Source organism: Camelus bactrianus, chromosome 3, assembly GCF_048773025.1.
Source record: "Camelus bactrianus isolate YW-2024 breed Bactrian camel chromosome 3, ASM4877302v1, whole genome shotgun sequence".
NCBI lineage: Eukaryota > Metazoa > Chordata > Mammalia > Artiodactyla > Camelidae > Camelus > Camelus bactrianus.
The window spans coordinates 110224592-110251804 of NC_133541.1; positions in this window are offsets into that span (position 1 = coordinate 110224592).

Genomic DNA, 27213 nt, shown 5'->3' on the forward strand with positions numbered 1-27213 from the left:
TGAACCATTACTGAGCCATGAGAAATAAGGGCACCCTACCATTACAACAACACGGGTTAGGCCTGGAGCACACTATGTTCAGTGAGATAAGTCAGAGAAAAACAAGTAGTGTATGGTATCACTTGTATGTGGAATCTAAAATAAAGCCAAACTTGTAAAAACAGAGTAAAATGGTGGTTACCAGGGGCTGCATAATGAGGGGGATAGGACAGATACGGTTTAAGGGTACAAACTTACAGTGAGTAGTAAATAAGCCCTAGGATCTAATGCACAGTACAGTGAATATAGACAACAGTACCGTATTACAATCATCAAACTTGCTAAGGGACTAGAAATTAATGACTTCAACCACTAAAAAGAAAGGATACTTACGTAATGTCATAGAGGTGCTAATTATCACTACAATGGCTAATATAATACATAAGTGTATCAAACTAACATGCATACCTTAGATTTACACAATGTTATATGCCAACTATATTTCAACAAAAAATAAGGCAAAATAGCCCCTTCTTGATCACGAGATTTAATTTTATCAAATTTTTACTCCCTTCCCCTCATATCCAATGTCAGTTTGTTCATTCATCCTAGTTAATGGGCAGAGTCTTTTAAAACAGGAGGTTTCAAAGTCAAAGGCTTTGGCATTAGAAGGAATGAGTGAAACAGGCAATGTGAAGACCACATCAAACCATCCAAAAAAGGGCAGCTCCTATTAGGCCTGGGGATGAAGAATGTCATCTGCCATATTGTTGGGCCATCAAGATATTAACCACAACAGCCCGAGGACGGAGAAAAACAAGATCCTGGCCCTAGACAGTTAAGGTGCACACCAAAGGAATGATTTCCATGAGACCAGAACATTGCATCTTCCCATATATAGACAAGCACTAAATTCATTAATCTGAGATGTCTGGTTTTCTTTAATTAACAGTAATCTTTTGGTGTTTCAACTACCTGGTTTTTGTTGCAAAACTCCTATATATCCTGGTTCCTCCCTTAAATCTTTGGAGCAGTCCCTCAGAGCTATCTGAGAGGCTGTCTCCTGGGCTTAAGTCCTCAGTAAGTCTACCAAGTAAAACATAACTCTCAACTTTTAGGTTGTGCTTTTTTTTTTTTTTTTTTTTTTCCAGTCTACAGGCTCTAGCCTATTTTTGCAAAGTGGATCTTTAAACTTTGAACATATTTACGTGGAACTTATATATGAGCCTCAGTCTTGTCAAATCTCAAAATTTCTTCATGAGAAATAAGAAATCAGGTTTGATTATTAACTCCTCAGATTTTAGATGACTGACAAATCAAAATGTTTAAACTCTACGTTGTCTAACGAAAAACCATGCAATCCCATGTCTTACCAGGTCTTGGCATATTCCTTAAAGAAATATATATGCATGCCTTTACCATCAGCAGAAGGAATAAAATGTAATACAGGAGAACAAATCTGACTCCATATTGGATATGTGCCTTTAGTTTTAACCACTGTGCCCTGTTTTCTAGGCTTAGCCTTGCTAGCTTTACCCTTCTGGTAAAACAATGTTGCCTTTAGCCTGAAATATACAGGAGAGCCTATTCTTGGGGCTCTGACTTTTAAGAATGTTAGCTCTTCTGCACTTAAGTAGAGATGGCAAGTTGCAAAACAGAGAATAACCTTTGTTTTGTTGGAGGTTTACAGGGACACCATAGCCTGGCCCACATGGACCCATGCAAGAACAAAGAATTTCTGCAACAAGAAGTTTGCAACAACCAACCACACTCCCTCCCGTTTTTGGTATAAAAAGAGCCTGTATTCTGACTGAAGTAGGATGGTTCTCCGAGACATTAGTCTGCCATCCTCTAGGCCTGCCGGCTTTCCAAATAAAGTCACTATTCCTTGCCCCAGCACCTTGTCTCCTGATTTACTGGCCTGTCGTGTAGTAAGCAGAACGAGTTTGGACTTGGTAACAAAAACAGGATGAGAAGAAGGCGGGAACAACCAAAGACTTTCTCAGTCTTTTATTGAACCTATCATGTCCCAGGCCATGTACTGGCTAATTAGGGTATGATGGAGCATTAAGCAGACAATATTCCTGCCTTGGTGAAGCTCAGAATCTAGAGTAGCAAACAGGGAAGTAAACAGAAATGACAACATCGCAAGGCTTGTCACAGCAGAAGAAAGTTCAGGGTACTGTGGAAGCCCAGTCAAGGGGCATACATACAACTTGGACCTAATGAGTAACAAATTTTTCTGGAAAAAGTAGCACCACAGCTGAGACTTAAAAGAATAAGTAAAATTACCAAGTATGGAATTATTAAGTATTACTAGTATTAAGCACATTCCAGGCATACTGCTTATTCATTTAATTTTTATAACATTCTGCGGTTAAGTTTGAAGATGATGATGAGGACAATGACCTCACCTTTTACAGATGAGGAATGTAACTAACATACCTAGTAAGCAGCCAATCCAGGAATCAAGTTAGACTGAATCCAAGTGTGTCTGACTCCAAACTCCAAGCACGTTCATAATGATAACAATAATTATAAGATTAATATTTACTGAGCACTTCCCATGTGCCAGTCACTATTCCAAGTGTTCTTACATGAGTTGATTTCTCACGACAATCTTCTGAGATGCTGGTATTATTTCTATCTCCTGGATGAGGACAGCAAGACTCACAGAGGTTCAGCATTTTCCCTACAGTGGTACACAACTAGCTAGTGTAAGGCCTGAGACTGGAACTAAGGGAGGGCTGCCCGTCTCCCACTGGGCAGGGAGACGGTGGGCAGGATGGAGGTGGTGAGTGCCCCAGGTAGAGGGAACCCCATACGTATAGACATGGAGGTAAGGTAATGTGACCCATGACGGGGTTTGTTTTTTTTTTTTCTTTTGGAAGTTTAGCATGGCTGGGCCTGACAAGACAAAGTTTTGAAGCACAGTTTGATATTCAACTTGAGCACAAAACTGAGAGCTTATAGAGTTTAATGTGCTTTTTTTTCTAGTAAGTGCTTGGAAAGCTTCACTGTCAGATGGGAACAGCCGACGGGACACCAGTTCCAGCTTTATTCCATCTGCTGATGTGCCTAGGAAAACTATCTTTCTTTCCTGGTGGGCAGGGGTAGGGGATACCAAAATACTTGTAAATTGGAGTCTGATTTCTAAGATGCCAGGTTATCAAAGGTATCATTTCTTAACAAAGAAGCTCTTGATTTTAATTCCATTTGGCCAATGCCACCTCCCTATCACCCCACCTCCTTCTCCAGAGAACACTTAGCCCCCCAAATTGAAAGCAGCATTGTAGAAGGCAAGGTTCTCATCCAGGAAATTTTGAAACATAATGCTCTAGCTCCATTTGACAACACCAGGAGCTTGTCAGCATGTGGTCCATTTGGGGGATTTTTTTTTCCTTCCTTATGTAGCATTTTAAAAATGTTAAGAGACTATAAAGCCTAATGGAGAGGGAGGAGGAAGATCAAAGCCTGTTTCTCCCTGCATAATAAAGGCAAAATTCAAGACTTGTTAAAAGAGGATAAAGCAGATTTTCCCTCTGTGTGTGATTCTGATTTGTGAAGAACTGCGTGTGATATTTCTGTAAAGGTGAGGAAACAGACAGGTGGCTGTCAACCTACAGTCAGGTAACTAGGTGCCCAGTCCTGCCTGTGCCACTGACCTGCTCGGTAATGTCTAGAAAATAAATCCCCCTCTCATAGCCTGTTTTCTCATCCTGTTTCCTATTGGCTACGCCTTCTGGAGGAGCCGGGTTTATTTCTGATGCACCACTGCTGCCTTCCGCCCCACTGTGTAACACTGCTGCACCAGATTATCTCTAAGGCCAACCTCGAATGTTCATTGGCTTCATGGATGCAGCAGAGGAGGAAAAAAAAAGGTTTTGGATCAAAAGGGAAAAAAATTCTATAAAGCATTGACTTTCTGGCCATAGCACACACTGAACATTCAATTAATTAACTCCTTATCTGACTTCTTGGCATGGAGCCTTTATTTATAAACCAATTTCTCCTAAAGGCAGAGTGAATCAAAAGTTCAATTTTAATCATGAAAAAACCTGACTATTGCTAGTTAAAAATTCTTGACTAAACTCCAAGGAAGGTAGTATGTCTCCCTAAATAATACAGAGCCAAGTTCAGGAAACAGGAAGTGACAGAGCTGGGTTGGGTCTGCATAAGCCATGCTGACTGTCTATGATTAAGACAATCTCTGTCTAGTTGATACATTTTACCTGAGAAAATAGGAATGGTGTGTCTGATTGTCCAATGTCTATGATGCACTGGAGGAAGTATCAACATTCAAACTAATAATAACTAACGCGTAGCAAGGGCTCACTATGTGCCAGGCACTGTTCTCAGCCCCTTCCTTCTATTAACTCATTTAATTTGTATAAAAATCTATAAAAAAAAAAGGTAACTTCAAAAATATTTTATAGGTAAAGAAATTGAAATTGAGATGCTAACCAACTTTCCTCAGCTGAATAACTAAGAGGTCAAGCCATTCACTGTTTTGTTCAATAAATATTTAATGAGTACTTACTATGGGCTCAGACACCCTTTTCTGGCAGCTGGGGTAGATCAATGAATAAAATAAGCAGTGATCTCTATCCTCAAAGAATTTAGAGTGGGAACAGATAAACCATAAATAATAAACATAATAAATAAGTAAACCAAATAGCATATTAGAAGGTGGTAAGCACGAAGGGGTAGATGAAGGAGGTGTCTGGCAGTGCTGAAGGGAGCCAGAGGCTGGGTTAATTGCTACCCACTCTGGAACAACCCTGCAGGAACTAGAAGTAAACAAAACAAAGCAACCAAAGGGAACCCCTTCCAATTCTTCTGCTGTCTTAGTCTGAGTTCCTCTGAAAGTAAATTACAATGATTTGGGTGCAGTTTATTTATGAGGGGATCCCTGGAAGCAGGTGTGAGGAAGTGGGGAAAGAAGGTGTGAAAAGAAAAGCACTGAAAATGAATGGATTAGGAAGGTTGTTTATTTTAAGCAATAGGAAATGGGTTCTTTCTATGATAAGTATCCAGAATTCCTCCCAGAATTGTCCACATAAAGGCCAAGGGGATGGGTATTTAGTCAATCCCATTTGGTTGAAGGTTTTCTGCAGCAGTGTTAATTCTCCTGAATTTCTGTGCTGCATCTATATACAGGCTAAGTGAGTCCTCAGGCTCGGGAGAGAACCCTGAGGCATAAAAGCTGAAAGACAATGGCAAGCCCTTGAGACAGAACACAGTCAGCAAGCACAGCAGGACTCACCACACCGCAGCTGAAATAAAAGGCGGGTCAAGGGCATAGGAAACAAGGTACCCAGTTCTCTCTCAAGACTCCATTTGGGAGAATCTAAGAGGAAGTCGGTGGCAAGGGAATCTGGGAAATCATAATTTTCAGAGTCCCAAGACTAACATCAATGAGCAGAATTTCAAAGACTAGATTTGGGGCTGAGAGTCATTAGGTAAATAACCAGCACAATGTCCAAGTGGAGATGCTGAGTAGGCCACTGGATATGCAAATCAGGAGAGAGATCTCAGATGAATGCATACATCAGAATACAGATGGAGTTTAAAGCCAAGATGGGAAGAGATCCGCAATGAAGCCTGCATAGAGGAAGAGAGCAGAGTGTACACAGAAGGAACACCCTTACCATTAAGAGCGTGGGAAGAAGAGGAGAAATGCAGAAAGGATATTAAGGGGTAATCAGGGAAACAAGAGAAAAACCAAGAGAAGGTTCTGTCCTAGAGTACATGGAAAATTGGATTTAGCCAGATGGTGTTTGCCAAGCCACAGAAAAAGAGAAGCAAAATCAAGGAACTGATTGTAATAATTGATATAGGGTAAGGAGGACAGTGAGAGTATCAAGGGGCGGAGGGATAGTAAGAATCTGGAAGGATCATGGATTAGAGAACCATAGGATCAAAGGATTATTGAGATATTACAAGCAGTGAGTTAGAAATATGGAAATAATGGAGGGTTTGAAGTTGTTGATCATGAACGGAACTTAGGAAATCTGATTCCAGAAATCAGTTCATTAACTTTTATTGATTTTTTGGCTTGGATTTTCCAAATCATTGCCTCAGTTCTGGCCTATGTCCACTCTATGCATTTAGAATCAGGATAAATGAGCAAAGGTACAAACACACCTGTATGAAGCAATGTTAAGCTGGAAGATTAGGGAAACTGATGTATTTTGTCATGATTCAAGACTGAGGGGATTTCTTGGGGATGATGGGGATGTTCACCTAAATCATTCCTGTTAAATGACCTTAGAAAGTTGCCAGGGGAATTCTGTGGTTCCCAGCTGACGTACGATTTTACAATGGGTTCAAAATGCTTCCTTTGAAGAGGAAGCCAGTTTTATGGCACCAAAAGATGAACATGCTGCTGCTTTTGATAATTCAGGAACTCACGGTTCTGTTGTAAACAGGTGTGAAGACTGAAAAGCAGATTTTGCTGCTTCCTCTTCATCTTTTATTGCAACGGCCTCCTAATTGGTTTCTCCTTGTGTCGCTTCTCTCTCATCGCAACCAGTCTAGTTTACAGCTTCTGAAGGTGGAGTTTACCATTCGATTTCCTACTTCTGAATCTTTCAATAGCTCCCAGGGATTTAAGGGTAAAATTCAAATGTCTCAGTTTTGCATTGAAGGCCATTCATGACCTAATCCCTGTCTTTTTTTTTAAAAATCATTCTTCACTTAATACTACCAAGATTCCACCCAAATTAAGTACCTAACACCCTCAATTCATGACGAACATTTTCCTAATTTGATGACTATCCATCTGCCAGGAAGGTCCTTTTACTCTGACTTTTCAAATATTGAATTTTAATGTACCTTTTGGGAACCTGTGGAAGGAAGTGACCTCTCCCTCCACAGATGTCCCTTTGTTATGCACTAAATACTTCTGTGACATATGGTTTAGGGAGAAATTCCATTATTAAGAGATTATAGACTTTCTGTAAAAGAAAGCTCACTTGGTATTCATCCCAAATCTTGAGAAAGAAGGCAGAGATGGGTTGGTGCTTCCAAAGACCAAAATCCATGACGAGGGGAGGTGAGGAATCCACGCACGCAGCAGGGAAGGGTGGGGCCAAGACAGTGCCATGATGATGATCAACAGCTGGCAGACTCACAGGTAAAGATCTCATCTCTCATTATGGAAGTAATTAATTTAGTCAACAAATATAAGTGAAATATCTAGCACATTCTAGGCCAAAAAAAATAAAAAACCAAGCATAAAAATGAGTGTGATCCCTGACCTCACAGAAATAAATTATGGGTAGGTGGAGGGTTGGGTAAGGTGCCAGGGCCCTTCAAGACCACCTTCAGTTTCAATAATTCACTAGAAGGCTCACAGAACTCAGATAAGCTGTTATATGCAAAGTTACAGTTTTTATTACAGCAAAAGGCTATACATGAAAATCAGTAAAGGTAAAAGGCAAAGAGGATAAAGTCTACGAGATACCAGGTGCCAGCTTCCAGCTGTCTTCTCCCAGTGGAGGCGCACAGCAGTGCTTAACTCTTTGCAACAATGTGTGACAGCGTGTTCAAAGAACTGCCAACCAGGGAGGCTCCCCTGAGCCTTGCTGTCCAGAGTGGAGGTCAGTCTCATAGGCACAGTCACGGGGCACCCACATGACTGACCTTAGCTACTCATTCTTCAGCACTGCCCCCTAGAGGTCAAACTGACACAGCACGGTCTAGGACCCCAGAGGAATAAGAACCACGTATACAAAGATACTCTTATCAGGCAGGATATTCCTAGGTCTTAGATGTTATTTTCCAGCAGCCAGTTAGGGGCCAGTCCTGAAGACCTCTGGAATGTACAGCATTTGGACAGCCCAGGCTGCTGAGTTCACCCTTTATGGCACAGGTGAGACTCCATTTCCCCAGTCAAAAAACAAAAGATATTAGGTGAAGTCATTGGTTCTCAATGCTACACGTAAGGTGGGAGCTTGCCTATCAGAATCCCTAGCACAGTTTAAGTCACTAGGTCCCCAGTGAAACTGGGGCCTCTGTAATTTTGAAGACTTCCTTCCCTTGATTCTGACAGTTACTTTTGGTCCAGGACCACTGGATATATGAAGTGTTTAGAAATCCAACTTCTGGAATCAGATTGCCTCATTTTGAATCTTTTCTTTACTGCTTACTAGCTTTGGGCAAGTCACTTACACTTTCTCTGTCAGTTTCTTCATCTCTAAAATGAGAATAATAATCTACCTTCTAAGACTTTTTTAACTAAAGAAATGACATATATTTAGAGTAGTGCCTGGCTTATAGTAAGGGCTAGATAGCTATCTGTTGCTATTGTCACTAAGAAGATTACTATAATACTGGAATATTAGAATAGGAAATTAGAAGTATGTCAGAAATGGACCCTGGAGGTTTCTTCACCCCATAGGATTAACGAGACCACCATGTTTCCCTTTTTGCTTTTTTTTTTTTTCCCCTGCCAATTAGGCTTAGAGTTGGACAGTGGGTTAACAGGAGATGATGGCCTCCTTATGGATAAGCACTTGCTTAGCAACCATTGATCATGACTGGCACTTCAGAGGACTGCTCATCTTTTGCCATTGATGCCCCACTATAATTTAACATGTGGTAATAAACTCTTACAGGATCACTGGTTTCGTGAATTGAAAGCCAGCTAATAGCTCTGGTTCAAAGAAAAGTCCTCTACCCCAAAAACAAGTCTAATATTTTAGGATTTAGTGGCTATTCAAATGCAAATTAACCTACTGACAACATATAGAGATGGTTTAGCATTAGCTGATGAGTATTAGGGCTGATGTGTTGCCTGAAACACTTTAGATGAATTGGTCCATGCACACAAGACTCTCAGTTTCAAGTAACATCCCTAAGACCTCTTAAACTTCTTAAAGAAGTGGTTTCCAAACTTTTTAAAATACTGTATCAGCAAAAATCTTATTCCCAAATAAATGTGCTTACACTCTGGCACATGCATATTTAATTATCTATAAATTTTACATAAGCCCTACTATTTTAACAGATCATGTCTTATAAAATATTTTAAATATTTTAGAGGATAAATTATATTAAAACAGGTTATAAAATATTAATTAAAAGTAAGATTTAATTTTACACTATTTATTGTTGGTATAGGATGTGATAATAATTCACCATTTCTTTAAAATGCTGATTTAACATTCTGTGGTAAACCAATCAGAAGCTTTGGTTCTAAGCTTCAGGTCATGTTTCTATTTATGTCAATACTTTAATAGCTGAGAAAGATCCTCACAAAGATGATTCTTCGTAACTTGACTGAGAAAATAGCTCAAGTCACACCTGATTTTATTCTGAGTTACCTCTACAGAGGCAGAGTTATCTTAATCAGTGCTTTCGAAGTAAGAGCTTACTTGCTTCTTTCTTTCAAGAAACAGTCTCTAAAAATGAATATAGAAAAATCCCTCTTGGCCTCCATCCCTGATGTCAAATGCCTATGGGCCACACATCACATATTCTCTGTGGCCTCCAATCCCCAGGGAGCACAAATCTAGATTCTTCTTAAAATTCAGTCTTGAGCAAATCACTTTCCTTCACTGTATGGTGGACAAGTCTGGGTAACACAATACCAACCCCAGATTCAATACATTCTAGAGTGAAAAAAAGGTAAGAAACCTGTAGGTGGGCGTAACACCTGACAGAAGACAATATGTTCTCATACACACAAATTCATGTGCCAACTGGGGGAGTGGATAGAACTACTTGGCTGAAAACATCCTCAATTGTGTATTTGCATGTTCTAGGTGATTCTCAAAATGTGCTACTGGGACCAGCAACAGCATCACCTAGAAACTCAACAGAAAGTAAGAATGTTCAGGCCCAACCACAGACCTACTGAAGAGAGAACTCTGAGGTACAAACCCAGGCATCTGTGTTTCATCACACCCTCCAAAACCTTTGCTTCAGTATGTCTTCATGTCCTGCATGTTTATTTAAACAATTTCTGCCAACCATGATGGCTTCCCACCATCACTGGCTGTTCTGTCAAGGTACCACTTACACACAGTTAGGCTAAGTTCATAGCTCAAGGTGGGAGACAACAGTTTTCAAAGCTCCCCAGGTAACTCCCCAGTCTACACCCAGGGAAGAGAAGAGGCCCACGCAACATAATGTTCCTGTTCTTTATGGGCAGGGCCCCCTGAAAGGAGGTGGGAAAATAGTGGATACTCAGGGAAGGAATGACAAGTAAATCATGTAGACACCATTTCAAGATCCTCTACTTTGGCTATTATCATTTCCTTTAGGGAATTTAAACCCTAGAGTAATACCAGCAAGTAAGAGAACTCCTGAAAGTATCAGAACATACTTCTTTAAGACTATTTTCTAGAGTAAATTCTTTACAACAGTAATTTCTGTGGGATATACTATCAACAGATTCAAAACTCATGTAAGTTTCGGAAATACAGCTAAACAGACCTCTTGACTATTTACTGTAGGACTGTTTATAACTTTTATATTATTAAACTCCTTTGATTAGAGTCTTTCCTAAACTTTTTTTTCTAAGAAAACGTTTGTCTGGAAACACCGATCAGTGGCTTGAGGGATATCAGAAATCCACATAAAACACTTCAGAAAGTGCTGCCTTGTGATTGTCAAAAATTTATTGTGTATGTATTGGGGCAAAAATGGTTTTTGGCTGCTCAGCTTCTACTTCCTAACAGCATCCTGATTTCCTCTTGAGGAACTGTATCTCCTCTCCTGAGTGCAGTTCTAAGGGGCTAGTGAACTGTCTATTTTACCAAATGGAGCCAACTGGGTTTCAGAAAAGAATTAAGTTTTGGTGTCTAAACATTCATTGCACATAATTATTTCTCTCCCCAGGTACGTAGAATAGTAGTAGTTATACACCATCCTTAAAAGAATTAAGAAAATGGCCACATAATTTTCTCTGTCCTATGATTTAGTTGAGGAACCTGTTTAAGATACTTTTGCCATGGTTAAGGACTTCCTTGAGGAACGATAATACCAGATCCAACCCCATATCACTCAGGTAAACCTGATGGTGGACGTATGCCCTAAATTCAGGCAATTGGTTCCCTGCTCTCTGAACTTTGAATCTTGGGGGGAAAAATGGCAAAATATGAATTGGTTCCTCCATATGCCCATGACTGGTCCTCCTTGCTTCTGCACGTTGCCAATGTCTTTTTAAAATTGTGTTAAGTTAGCAAGATTAGGGTTGTATCTCGCTTGTAATCCATGATATCACTCTGATAATAGGAGCTTTCCATAGAACCAACAACTGGAGGCCTTTAATACAGGCCAGGACAGAAAAAGACAGACCCAGGTACAGCGGGTAGAAAATCACTCTTGAGACGTGGTTGGAACCTGACATCACACCTAAACCCAACTTGATACATTGAATTCTAAGCTCTAGTCTTTTCTCAACAAACAGCTTCTCTGCTCTCTCTTGGTGATGAAAAGAGACAAACACAATGGGTTCGTAAGTTCATGACTGGCTCCTTGGATGAAATAACTATAAATAAAAACAGAGTCCATATACTTCAGGTATAGATGACTTTAGAGAAGAGACAAACAATCTTCAACAAGTGGAAAAAGAAAGGAGTAATTAAGGTGAACGCATCTATAGAAAACAGCTGTCGGAGTAGTCATCATGCTAACTGATTCTTTTAAGGGTGGTCACTTGATCTGGGAGCGAATGGGGAAGGTCTGTAGCAAAGGATGTCTAAAAATACCTAGAACATTAATTTGAATTTTTTAAGCAGACCAACTGCTGTTTTATAAGTAATTATTTGTGCTGTAGCAATGAAAGGCAGTTATACTGTCAGCAGGGAAAGTCTCAATTATACCCCCATCTTGATATTGAATGTGAGGATCTCCTCAGTAGCCAAAAAAGAAAAAAAAAGAAAAAAAGAAAAAAATCACAAGCGTTCCAAACCAGATGTTCACTGTGAAATCTAATGGAGCTCTCCTAATTATCCTTCTTTCATTAATGAAGCTGTAGAGAGTTAGCATGTGGTTTTGCAAGCAGGAGGCCATGCAGGAAGTACCCCAGTACCAGGAGCATTTCCACAAGAGCACAGTGTTGGAGCCTTGATGGGAAGGTTGACGAAGAGCCGCCCCCGGCCCCGGCCCCAGCCCCACGTTCATCCATGATTTCCTTGTATTTTATCACCATGCCAGTGTAGGAGTTTCTACACTGGCCGAGGTAAACTAGAAATTAGCCCCCAAATCACACTTGATTTGCTTTGACATCTACACCATGAGGAGAAACATATTGATCATGTTTCTTAAAATCACAGTGTATGCTTGCCTTTCAAGAAGCAGTCTCTGAAGATGACTATGGAAAAATTTTCCTTTCAAATCCTGATCACACACACGTACAAAGCAACACCCCCATACCCCTGGGGGAGGGGGAGGGGAGAGAGTGACACATTTCAATTAACTTTCTCATAATAGGTTTTCATTAAGATTTCAAAAGGTGGTTTTCTCAGGTTAGAGACCAACTGATTTTAAAAAAGCATATTAGCAGAGGGGCAACAACCAGGTAACTTATCTAGATCTGGTACAGGATGCTTAATGTACAGTAGTTTTCAGTCATCAGTTATGTTTGAAAATAATGTATATGAAAATAAAATGGTATGTAGGTTAGAAAATGATGCAAATTTCAGATCTGACACGGGAGATTCTTGAGACTTGCTGGGAGAATATTTGCCAAGTTTATCAGCACCTACACTTTTGGACAGATGGGATCTTTGCCAAATCCTTTAAAACATTTTTGAATTTTTTTGTTGTTTGGGCACTTTTATTTCGTTTTGGTTTTTCTTTCGGAGTGTGTGTGTGTGTGTGTGAGAGAGAGAGAGACAGTGAGAGACGGACAGACAGACAGACAGAGACAGAGAGAGAAATCAATCCTGAAGAGGATGAAGGAATTACAATAACTAAATACTGAGCATGAGAGTGACGTGAGTATGGTTCACTTACACAGACTTACACCGAAGTTAGAGGGAGAAATACACACTGATCCTTAGACCCATATTCTGTTGGCCAGACTTGACCACCATTCAGTAGAAGAAAATGATTTCTCATATCTAAGTGTCAGAAAGCAGAACTTGGCAGTGCATGCAGGGTAGACTGGGCTCAAGAAGAAACAGAGGGTGACAGGCGAGTTAGGAAGCCATAATAGGAGCCCCAACGATGGGGTAATCGAGGCACACATAGGACAAGTGGCAGTGAGTTTTGGGGACAAGACTGCTGAGGCAAGAGGCATTCACTCCAGAGGCAGGAGTTCCCCAGCATTTCCAAAACAAGGTGTTCTCTGGATCAGCAAAGATTTTGTTCAATTCACATCATAGGATTGCCCTTTTAGTCTTTATTAATAAGGAAACTGTATTAGGTCAAGGATCATATTTATCTATTTTGCTGTTATATGCCCAAGACATGGTGAAATGTTTACAACACAGTAGGCACTTAACTAATTCTAATATACATTCAAAAAGCAAGTATGTATTAATCTCAACAGTATTCAGATACATTTGAAAACAGTAGTATGAACAGGTGTGACATAATTACTTGGTGTCTACATAATGATTCCTGTGCAAATGGACTCAATTCCCCTTCAGCCCTCCTACAGCCTCCCCCAGCCTGGGTCCATAAATTGGAAATCACCATTCTTAAGAATAATCTACAGAACAGAATCAAGCTTAGGAGTTCCAGGTCTAGAATCTGACTGGCTTTTGCCATTGCCTCTCAAAAAACTCTAATCCCTCAAGTAAATTATATATTATGTTATAGGCCTTGGTTTCCTCCAATATAAAATGGTGATAAAAACTGTAATGATGATTACTTTGAGAACTAAATGACAAATTAGCAAAGTAGCTGGCACGTGGTAAGGGTTTTTTTTTTGCTATTAGCTATTAATGTTATAATTATTTTTACTCTTTGGAGAATGAAACTTTTACAAGAGAGCCGATGAGGGGCAGATCTAGACTGCCCTGTTAAGGCTCATTCCCCTACCTCTTTTTGAGTAGCTTTGCAGAAGAGAGCTCAGAAGGTCTGGGTAAGCTCCCAAGGCTTTGTCTTTCTAACAGGGGCACTGCTCTAACCAGAAAGCTTCCCATTAGCACACAGTTGCAGCTATGTGCTAATAGAGTATCTCCCTCCAGCCCCCCAGCCCCAAAATCCCCACATTGTAGTATTTTCTAATTTCTGATGTGCAAGTATCCTCACCGTGGCCAACATTAAGCTGACGATGTAAAGTGATGAAGATCCAGCTGGGGAAAGGTGAGGACCATCAGCTTTTAGGATGCAGTGGAAGTGTGCCTCAGCACACTACTTAAATAGTCACACCGATGTCCCCGATGCCTGACCCTGCAAATAAGTACAGCATATGCCAGGGCCCTGGCCCCTCTCTTTTAGAAGGTTGGCCATAATGCCTGTAGACGGGTTAAGCCTTGCCCATGCACTCTACTACTTCTCCTGTAAGTTTTTTCTCAACAAACTTTTATATTTGCACTGCTGGTCCCAGTGACCATGGCCCCTCTGCGTGACAAGAGTAAAACCTGACACGAAGAACACTGGCGTTTCAAACATCAAAGTCATAGAGGGGTGGCAGAGATGAAGCACCCCACTCATAACAAGTAGAAGAACACCCAGCTTATTTTTTCAAGCACAAGGCTTTATCATTTGGAAGCTGACACAGTATTTCTCCAGGAGAACCTGGTTTTCTGCTATAAATCACCTGGGGGTCTTGGTTTTCCATACTGAAAAATGACCTCTAATATGACCCCTAAGGACACTCTGACATTCCTGCATGCTGACCCACATTCAAAGCGCTACCCAGGCCTGTTAAATTTTTTCTCCAAAGAGCAATTTTATTTTAAACATAGAAAAAGCATACGGGGAACTATGAAGGCTGAGGCATAGAATGAGACCTCTTTGTTGTTCTTATCACTGATTAAATGCATTTGGAAAGAATGGCCTATCGAGAAAAATTATTAGCTCTTTGTATAAACTTGAAATGTAGAGTAGTAAAAATCTGTCAAATGCAGAATTTTATTGTGCATAAATCTATACCTTAGCCGATAATCATTAAATGGGTCTCTCACTGTTAGCAAGTCTGTTCCGCCTTGGCACACACAACTTTTAATTCATTTAACTTAACATTTTCTTGTGCTGCAAGTGATTGCCTTTGGCTATGGGCTTATGTGAGAAGGGCTTAGGGGCACGTTTCTCATCTGATTTAAGTCTAAGCTTATTCCAAGTTCTCTTTCCAACAGGTTAAATTTCCTCTCATCTCCCTTTAGGCTCTCAGCGTCTCCAGGTCCCTTACCTTCCATCACGTTATTAAATGTCCCCTAGGGATGAAGAGGATGGAGAACTGTGGGGAAGAAGGTATAGCAGTCTGGGCTCTGATCAGCACATAGCTCATCAGAGCATCAGAAACCTTTCTGAGAAGTCTGAAGCTAGATGATCTCTAATGCAGCGGCCGGCTCTCACACTCTGTATGTTTCCACAGTTGAAGCAGACGCAAGGGATATAGAAAGGATTGTATACGATCCGCCTCCTGGTAAAGTACAACAGTACCCTAGGCACCACAATAAGGAAAGGGAACAACTAAAGTAGACTGGATGTTTAATAAGCACTTGGCATCATCTACAGATGTGCTACCTCATTCAGTCCTCATTACAGCCCACACAAGCTAATACTCCAATTTTACTGATGAGAACACAGAGGCTAAGAGGGTCACATATTTGTTCAAATGTTTACAACTTAAAATTTGTCCAAATGTTTACAACTTAAAATTTGTCAGGCTTGCAAACTGTGCCCTGGTCTGAAACCGAAGTCTGTTCTTAACCACTCTACACACAGCCTTCATTCAGTAGCCCCAAAGATAAGGAAATGTAATTGGGCTCGGCAAATCAAATGCTGTTTTCCACAGTTTGAGTAGACTGTATTGTTATTCAAATCGCTGTCTGTGGATGGACCCTCGATAAACAATAACCAAATATAAAGCTTCTTCCTTGCTTTTCTCTTTTATATAATTTTAAAAAATACTAAGGAAGCTTTAACTATTTTCAAGGGAAATATGGAGAAGACTTCAAAAAAGACTTGGATATTGCAGTGCAAATAACTGGTCCTGATGTTTTGCGCCCTCAGGTTATGTGTTTTTTGCAGATTAAGTATATTGCTTTATGTTTCATCTGAACAAGAGGCAAGAACAATGCTGAATGTATCAAATTTTCTTGGTGGTTGAATGACTATAATACTGGTTCTTCACTTCCAATGATAACAGTGCACGTTTACTGGCTGCACTCACATGTATTATTCCATGTTACCCTCACTACAGTCCTGCGGGGCAGTTGCATCCATTTTCAGATGAGGAAACTAATTCACAGTCACACACACGCTAATGAGGTAGCCATGACTGGAATCTGGGTTCTCTGGATTCCAGATCCTATTTTTGTCCTATTCCACTGCTCACAACCCCAAATTCAAAATATTCAAACACTTGCAACCTTGTAAGGAGCTTTGTGTCCATTTGCTATTTTTCTCATTCCCTTTTTTCAAGCTTCTATTTGACGTTTCTTGTCTATAAAGCTAGGGAAGCTAAGATATGCTACAATTGATCAGGCCCTTCCATCCTAACCCCTACCCAGTTCTAAATTAGAACATTTTCTTTCTGGAGGAAGGTCACAAAAAGCAGGAACAGAGCTTTCCAGATTAGAACACAGTGAGCTTAGGGTTGAATCCTATTATAGCCCAACATCTTGGAATAGAATGTCTTCCACAGTCAAGCTGTTCTGTCCTTCAGTGGCTGGCTGAGCTACTTGGAAGCCATCAAGAGAAAAAGTTATTCTTTTTCAGATAAACAGGGGGCAAAAGGACAGTTGCCGAACTGCAGACAACTTGACCAAAGATTTAATTTGCAATCGTTTTTTGCTGGGTGATCACAACATATTCTATTTTCTTTCATGTATTGATCTGCGTACAATAATACACATAATCTTTTTTACTCGAAGCTAATCACTATACCAAAGATTTTCCATAAACTAACTCAATCCTCATTTAAAAGAAGAAACATTGTAGTAGCTCATGGTGAAAAAGAATATGAAAATGAATATATGTATTTTCATGTATGACTGAAAAATTGTGCTGTACACCAGAAATTGACACAACATTGTAAACTAACTATAACAACAACAACAACAAAAATCATGAGGTAAATACTATTACTATTCCCATTTTATAGGTAAGGAAACTGAGACAAGGCAGTATAGCCAAAGAGCCCTTGGGCTAAGATTAGAAACCCTAAGAAACTCACTTTATTTTCTTACTCTCAATTTCCACGTCTGAAATGTGGAATTAATAACGGTCTCAGTACTACACTGGGTATTATGGGATCTACAAAATAAATCTATTGTATCTCCAGTATCAGGACAATTAGAATCTAATTTTAGAGAGAAGCTTTTCACATGCTAAAAAAAAAAAAGAGAGAGAGAGAAAGATAAATTTCACAATAAAGTGGAAAGTGAAACAAAATGTGATCTGAAGTCAAAATGCATGGAAAAGACAAGGCAATGTATACTAGTTTACCCCCTCGGAGATACAATGTCTCTGAGTCCAGTTGGAAAGGAAACTGCTGACCTTGGCTCAGTTTCATTTCCCCAAGTATTTGACGGATGGGGCCATGGTGAGAAGCTCAGAACGTATCTTCTCCACTCCATCTAGGACGCTAACCCCCTCACAGGAGACAGGAGGGAACCGGCAATTAATGCAGCGCCTGTTCTTTGCACAGATCACTTCTGAAGCTCACTGGCTGAACTGAAGAAACTAAAAGGGAATTGTAATAAAAGAAAGGAAAAGGTGCTTCTGACAAGGCTGATGACTGTTAATTGGAAACCAGACCCACACAAGAGGACTGAGCTAGAGGGCAGAATGGACTCAGAACAGTCAGTCCCTGCTGCCTTCAGCTCTGAAGGAGGAGTCGAAGGCTAGGGCTTCAACCTTGGTGCTAACATTAATTCACTCCAAGAATTCTCACAAAGCATCAGTCTGGTTATTTCTGTAGGTGATTCTGTGAGTTTGGTTCCAAGTCCTCATAGGTTTTCCTGAGGATGAACTGTGATCATGTATACGAATTTTGAAAGCTCTGATGGGTCACACTAATGCAAAGCATAAAAGAACAGCAAACTTCAGGGGATAGACTAGAAATGGGATTTAACTAACAATTCTTCTACAAATTATTCTCATATTACTTAATTAGTAATCATCTAATTTCTCCCCTTACTTTGGCTATGTCTGCATAGGCTAAATTACCTGGAGCCACAGAGACACTTGCTACTCAGAGATGGTAAGTAGGCTCCTGATTGATTGGCAATGTCTGCCTGGACCAATCTATTGAGAATTTGGAAGCCACATCTGGATGTGGCATCAGTTAGTGCTGAATGACAGGGTCACAGAACTGAGGTAGTGAAGGCCGGCATGTCAGCCATATGCCCTGTTTCCAATAATTAAATCCTGTTATTCAGATTATTACATATTTTAGACTTAAGACCACTTAGGAGGACATTCACAATCTTCTGCTGAATTAAGTCCCTCTTCACTGTTTAACCTAAATTTGCAATACTCTCCTTCATGTCTTGTTTTATAAAACACACAGATTTCCTATCCTTCATCTGCACCCAGTATTCTCCCAACTGCTGGTGCTTGAGTTCTTTTATTAATATAGCAGCACAATTTACAATAGCCAAGACATGGAAACAACCTAAATGTCCATTGACAGATGATTGGATAAAGAAGTTGTGTTATATTTATACAATGGAATACTACTCAGCCATAAAAAATAAAATAATCTCATTTGCAGTAATATGGATGAACCTGGAGATTGTCATTCTAAGTGAAATAAGTCAGAAAGAGAAAGAATAATATATCACTTATATGTGAAATCTAAAAAAAAAAAGAGACAAATTTATTTACAAAATAGAAATGGACTCACAGACATAGAAAACAAACTTTTTACTCGAAGCTAATCACTATACCAAAGATTTTCCATAAACTAACTCAATCCTCATTTAAAAGAAGAAACATTGTAGTAGCTCATGGTGAAAAAGAATATGAAAATGAATATATGTATTTTCATGTATGACTGAAAAATTGTGCTGTACACCAGAAATTGAGTAGGAAAGGATAAACTGAGAGTTTGAGATTTACAGATACTAACTACTATATATAAATTAGATAAACAAGCTTCTACTGTATAGCACAGGGAACTATATTCAGTATCTTGTAGTAATCTATGGTAAAAAAAGAATATGAAAACAAACATATGTATGCTCATGTATGACTGAAGCATTGTGCTGTGCAACAGAAGTGGACACAACATTTTAAACTGACTATATGTCAATAAAAACATATTAAAATAACCTAATATTTATTAAATGGTTATTGCGTTCTGGGCATCTTCCTTACTGAATTACATGGGCCATCTCATTTAATTCTGACAGATATAGTAAAAAGAAATACGACGATCCCCAATTTACAAAGAAAATTTACTGTTACACACGTTATACAGCTTGTCCCAGGAAACCACAATAGTAAGCATCAGTCTAGAGTCCCCTTTACACCACGTTCAGTCGTCCAGTCCTATCTGACTGCCACCTGCTCAATGAACCCTCTCTTAATGTCCCCAGTCCCAAAGATCCTTTCCTTCTGGTGACCCCTACAGCAATCCATCTGTTCTACTTCTGTAGCACTTTTCTCACTTAACCTTGAAATATGCAAACTGGTTCAAAAAATACATAGAAAGTACTGAGCCACACTGGACACTAGATATTCTGAGATGAAGACGACACAGTATCTGCCACTGAGTGACTTACATCAGGTAGAGGGGACAGACGTGCCAAAAGACAGAATATGTTGTAATACATACAGCGAGGTAGGGAAACCATTGTCTTTTCAATAAATATGCTAGATAAATTGGATATCCATATGGAAAAAATACACAGATGTTTAAGTCCTATTTCATACTGTATGCAAAAATTAATTCTAGATAGAATGTTAACCCAAACAGATAAAGTAAAACAATAAGCTTTAGAAGGTATCACAGGAGACTGTCTTTATGATTCTGAGGGGAACAGATCGATTTCTTATACAGGACTATTTCAAATTTAAGAACTTCTTTCATCAGAAAAAAAAAAACATAAAAAGAGTAAAAAGACAAGCAATAGTGTGGGGAAATAGGTTTGCAATACATTTATCTACCAAGAACTCAGAACTCCTAAAATTCAGTAGAAAATCAGAAAGATGGCCAAGCCACCACTTTACCAAAGAGGCTCTCCAAATGACCCAAAAACATACGAAAAAGAGCTCAATTTAATTATTAAGGAAATGCAAATTAAAACTACAATGAGATACCATTACATATCAACTAAGATGAAAAAAATCAAAATAGCAATTATTGGCAGGGATGCAGAGGAGCTGGAACACTCATATGCTGCTTACCTAATATAACCACTTGGGAGAACGCTTTGATACTACAGCCACTTAAACAGAAAGGCGCATTACCTATCACCCTCCTAGCTCTAAGCCCAACACAGGGCTTGACTATGCGCACCAAAGGATACGTAAAATTACTCCCAGCAGCATTAACCCCAGTAGCCAAAACTAAAAACAACCAAAACACCACATGTCTAGCAACAGAAGAATGGATAAATAAGTTCTGGTATATTCATACAATGAGTAGTATCCAGAAATGAAAATCAAGTAATTATAGCCAACAGAGATCAATCTCAATTACAGTATTAAGCAAGAGAAGCCAGATATGAAAGAATACACTCTGTGTGTTTTCATTTGTTGTTAAGTTCAAAATCAGGTAGAACTAAAATCTTATGAAAACTGTCATTGTAAAATATAGGGAATGATGACTGAGACTGGGCTGAGGGAGGCTTCCGGGCTGCTGGTAACATTCAACATCCTGCATCAGGGTGCTGGTTTCATGAGTGTATTCATTTTGTACAAATTCATGATGCTGTCTGCTTATGATCTCTGCACTTTTGTGAACATGTAGTTCCATTTAATTAAAAGAAAAAGAAAAATACTGAGTTTGATGAACTTGCCTAGATAAAGGCTAGTGAAAACCTTGACAACCAGCAATACTTACAGTCTGGCTGGAGGAGACACGCCGTGGAGGTGTTGGGAAGACACAAGGATCCATGATCTACGTCTGATTCATTTGGGCTTTCAGCCACAGTATCCAAAGAGTGCTTTCATTCATTTATCCATGCAGCAATTCAACAAATACTTGTGAGCACTGACCCTGTGCCAACCACTGTGCCAGATGCTTGGGCATGTAACAGTGAACAAAATAGAAGTGAATGCTGCTTTTAAGGGGCCATGTGCTTTGTGCATTGTACTACATTAAATTATTGTGTGTGAATGAATGAATGAATAAACATAAGGAATATCTGAGGCTTGGAAGTCCAGTCAATTGGCAGACTTCTCCTTTTGATTTACCACCTATGAACATAAGCATAGGCTCCCTGAAACAAGTTAGAAACGTCTAGTTTTCTGCACTGGAATTCAATTTTTTGATTCCTGAATCCCTTATAGGACTGTAAGATGCATGCTTACCCAGTTTTTTAAAGTTCTGTCTTCTTTTGGTCTTTATGGCGTCTTCAATATATGAAACATGAAAACTTCTCTCTGGAAGAAAATGGAAAAACAACATACAACTCAAACTAAATATCAAACAGAAGCTCTCCATATTCATCTCTCTTTCACAGAAATCTCAATTTTGAGATGAAAGAGTATAAACTTGTGCTACATGAATACAAATATGGGTAATTACAATAAAGTTCTAGCCATCATTTTTTTACCTTTATGTTTTTACCTATTCATTTGAAGAAAAATACATATTCCTGTATTTTCCAAGTTCACGACTATTTAAGAACTTCTTTGAAAGGTTTTTCTAGAGTATTCAAGAAAGTAATGTGTTAACATTTGGGTTCCATCTCCAGTACCTCCATTAAAAATAATAAATAAATAAACATCCTGTTTTTTTAAAAAAGTATTGCTTCTGCTCCATTCTTTCTCTCCTCTCCCTCTGGGCCTCTGTTTATGCTTCTGTTTAATCCTTCCACCTCCCTTCTGTTCTTTTCTGAATTTTCATCTTGTCTGTGATTCAGACTATATATTTCCTTCCAATCTTTCCTCTACTTCTCTGTTCTGCAAGTACACTGTTACACTTACCTGTTGTGTTATTAATTTGAGATATAGTTGTTTCTGGTTACTCCTTTTTGATCTATATTCTTTTTGAAGACATCAGTTTTCTCTGAAAATTCTCCATCTTGTCATTTAATATCCTGGGCGTACTAGTTACAGTTGCTTTAAATGCATGACTCCTAATATCTGAATCTCTTGTGGTCCTGTTACAGTCTCACAGTCCTTGGTCAACGGTCAATGCTGTGCTGAGTCAGCCAAGATGCTTGTCTCTTTTACAACCAGTGACTTTTTTATTTGATTTTTTATTTTCACTGTATCAACAATCCCAGAGGCTCTTTGAGGCTCCAAATGATGTTATCAGCCCCCAGAGATTTGCTTTTGCTTCTAGCTGGCCATCTGAGTAGGGACAAGCTCTTTCAATACAGTATGAATTGGGCTGATGTAGCGGGAGACCAGTATTTTATGAGAGTTCTATTTCCAGTTAACCCTTACTGGATGAGATTACAGTTAAAAACCTGGAGTATTTACCAACGACCCTTCTTTTGGTGGACTTAGAACTACACTTTATGGTCCCCCAGCGCCATGAAACTCCCAAACATTCTACTCAGCTTTTTTGCCTTTCAGGTACAGTTTTTTTAATTGGTCAATGCCTCAAAAACAAACAAACAAAGGTGCTGAATGTCAGTTTCACTTCTCTGTGATCCCTGTCTCTCTGGTGCCTTATCTCTTGCTCCCTGCCTTAGTACCTCTCCAACATCTTTAAATAGATGTTTGAGGCTATAGCTTTTCTGGTATTCTCAGTGGAACTCTTCATTTCAAACAAGAACACTGCTGGGAGTGGAAATCTCCACATACATAAATCTGAAACTGTTTAATACTGAATGAATAAATCAGTATACCACAGTGGGCAAAAGCTCTCATCCCAGAGGCGGACTGCCCCAGGTTTGAATCTGAGCACCATCATTTATTAACTGTGTGTCACTGAGCAAGTAACTTGAATTTTGTAAGCCTTTTTCTCTAACTAGAAAATAGGTAAATTAAGGTACCGTTCTCAAAGGTTTGTTGTGGGGATGAAATGGGACAGTGCATATACAATGCTCAAATCAGCGTAGCGTATACAGTTAGTGCTCGACAAAGATTAGCTGGTATCACAATCACTTGAATACTGCTATTTACTGCTATCATTTTTACTGCCATAAAAACATATGAAAGTTAAAGTTTCTTCCCATGCAGCACGTCATCTGCACTCCACAAGAACTCTGTAAGACAGATATTTATGCCGACTCACCCCACTCTCAGTTTCAGAGAAACTGAGCTTTTAGATCATCTAAGTGACTTACAGAGATCACACAACTATGAGTGGCCAAAAGGACACACTAGTTCCTCTGAACCCGAATTGTGAGTTGTTTTTTACTAAATCATTTACAGAGCAGTAACAATATTTCGGGTCTGCCTGGCTAATGTCCTAGTTTAAGTGACATATGTCATATTTAGACTGGAGACTTAAAGTTTATCTCATCTTACACTATAATTTTATAACTGAGAAAAACCAAAGCTCAGAGGAGGAAATGCTGTGGTCCAGTTCACACAGCTAGAAATGGGCAAAGGTGGAGAAGGAAGAAGATTCCAGGCTTTCCTGTATTTTAGGTCATTTCTTCTATGTCAGAAGTATTTGCCTAGCAATTGTTCTGATTTTGACGCTGAAATATCATTAGTAGTAGCAATATATTTTCCCCCTCCATAAAGTAACAAAGCAATAAAGAAGTGATCTTATCCCTGATGCTAATGCCCTATTACTGTATTACACCAGCTTAAATATTTTATCATGAAATTTAAAACTTTAAGGTAGCATCACCTGCTCAGCCAGAAGAGAAAATCAAGATGGATGTTTATGATGTGTTCGATTCAATTACTGGTTTATTGTGTGTGGTTTGGGCTATTATAAATCAATTCAAGTTATATCAATTTCTTAATAGCCTCAGAGGTGTTTTTTTTCTCACGCAGGGTTGGGGGTGGGGAATGGTCAATTCCACAGAGTATGCAGTACCATCCGTGGAGCAAATAACATCAAACTTTATTAGAAATACCACGTGAAAACATTCCGTTCAGAGTTCCCTTTGGGTACTTAGATGTTAAAATGGTATTGTGTTCTATGTTGAACTTGACTCAATCATTTACTCAGAAAACAATTACTGGGCACCAGAAATCCAAAGGAAGAGACTTCTTTCCATAGATCAGTCAGATGTTCACTCTTACACAACAGTTCTGGCCAGCTGGGAGGGATCATGGGAAAATATGCCTGCTTCTGTGGGAACCTTAGGAGTGGAGTTTGTGAAGGAGACACTTCCCAAAAGAATCTTTTGTGTTGGGAGGGGCAGGATAGCTGGGCATGCAAACAACAGATCTCCTGTGCAGCTATTCTCTGCATCTCATCCTGAGCGAGTCACCCAAGTTGCTGAGATGGAAGAACCAAGTAGCCTGAGGTTAGTGGAATCCTAGATGAAAAGAAACACTTCTGGTCTTTCATTTGAAGGGTTTGGTCTTGACTTTGTTGTCATCTTCTTTTTGAAACCATTTCCTTTACTTCCTCCTTTTCCTCTCCTATTCAAACGCATTTTCTAAGTATGCACATCTGCAGAGTGAATCATTTTTAAAGAATTCCAATTAAATTGCCCCTTTTCTCCTGAATGGCATCATTTTCCCAATATTCACTTGTACCTAGTTTCTGAATGAAGAAAGATCAACCAGACTTCTGAATTTTGCCCTCTCCTCCCTTCAGCATCACAGCAGCTTTAATTCAGAGACTATAAATCTAGCCAAGACTAGTTTTGGTGCTTTCATCCCATCTCTTGTTCTCTCCCACTTCACGTCCCCAGCTCACTTTCCAACCCCCCCTTCAAGAATTTCAACACTTTTGTGAACACCACACCCATCATCACATAGGGAACAGATCAGATCAACAAATTCATCTTAAGTTAAATATTTAAAATATTCATTCAAAGCAAGACTTGGCTTTACAAAGAAACCAGAAACTGCAAAGCTCATCTCCTAAGACTGAATAACTAACTTCTTTGCATAGAGGTAGATATTTGGGATGGATGGTCCTTCTTAGTTCTCCTCAAATCATCTCTCATTTGCCTACAGAAAAGTATGCCTAATATCATATCAAAGAGGAAACTATAATTTTCCAGCAAACAGTAAGCCCACTATGTACCCTAAATATTCCGTGGAAAGAATATATTGCTTTAGTTTGGGAGAAGCATGTCTTGTCTCAAAGGGCACACATTTCTTAAGGTCAAAACTGACAAAAGAATGGGCTGACACCCTGAAAAAAGCTCGGTTATGATCTGTAAGGCATTTTAAAAAAATAACAGCAACAGCTTTATTGGGATATAATTCATATACCATACAATTAACCCTAATTCAATAGTTTTTAGTACATTCACAGGGTTGTGCAATCATCACTATAACCTTCTAAGGAATTTTTTTATCACCCTATCAAGAAACCTTGTATCCCATTAGCAGTCACTTCCCATTTCTTCTGTTTTTACTCAAGTATAGATGATTTACAACGTTGTGTTAGCTTTGGCATACAGCATAGTGATTCATTTATATATGTGTGTGTGCGTGCATATGTGTGTGTGTGTATTATTACTCACATTCTTTTACATTATAGGTTATTACAAGATACTGAATATAGTTTCCTATGCTATACAGTAGGACCTTGTTGTTTATTTTATATAAAGTAGTGTGTATCTGTTAATCCCAAACTCCTAATATATCCCTCCCCACCTTTCTCTTTTGGTAACCATAAGTTTGTTTTCTATGTCTGAGTCTGTTTCAGTTTTGTAAGTTCATTTGTATCATTTTTTAGATTCCACATACAAGTGATATCACAGAATATTTGTCTTTGTCTGACCAACTTAACCTAGTATGATAACCTCCAGGTCCTTCCATATTGCTGCAAATGGCATTATTTCATTCTTTTTATGGCTGAGTAGTATTCCATTGTATATATGTATATATACCACATCTTCTTTATGCAGTCATCTGTCAATGGGCATTTAGGTTGTTTCCATGACTTGGCTATTGTAAATAGTGCTGCTATGAACACTGAGGTGCATGTATTCTTTCAAATTAGAGTTTTGTCCAGATATATGCCCAGGAATAGGATTGCTGGATCATATGGTAAGTCTATTTTTTGTTTTTTAAGGAACCTCCATAGTGTTCTCTATAGTGGCTGCATCAATTTACATTCCCACCAACAATGTACAAAGATTCCTTTTTCTCCACACCTTCTGCAGCATTTATTATTTGCAGACTTTTTGATGATGGTCACTCTGACCTGTGTGAAGTGATACCTCATTGTAGTTTTCATTTGCATTTCTCTAATAATTAGCAATGTTGAGCATCTTTCATGTGCCTGTTGGCCATCTGTTTGTCTTCTTCAGAGAAATGTCTCTGGTTTTTCTGCCTATTTTTTGATTGGGTTGTTTGTTTTTTGTTATTGAGCTGTAAGAGCTGTTTGTATATTTTGGAAATTAATCCCTTGTTGGTTGCATCATTTGCAAATACTTTCTCCCACTCCACAGGTTGTCTTTTTGTTTCATTTATGGTTTCCTTTGCTGTGCAGAAACTTAAAACTTTGATTGGGTCTCATTTGTTTATTTTTGCTTTTATTTCTTCTTCCTTGGGAGACTGACCTAAGAAAACGCTGCTACAATTTATGTCAGAAAATGTTTTGCCTATGTTCTCTTTGAAGAGTTTTACTATGTCATGTCTTATATTTAATAAGCCATTTTGAGTTTATTTTTGTGTACGGTGTGAGAGATTCATTCCCCATTTCACAATCCATGAAAATTAGTCCCTGTTGGCGGTTCTAGCGATGACCCCATGTGTCATATTTTTCCACTCATTTTGATGGCCAAGAGCCTGAGAGGAGACTCTTGTGGGCACTCCAACAGCAGCAGGCTTTGCCTTCTACAGGGTGGGCCTGAGCACTGGTAGTTGGAACCGCAGGGACACTGA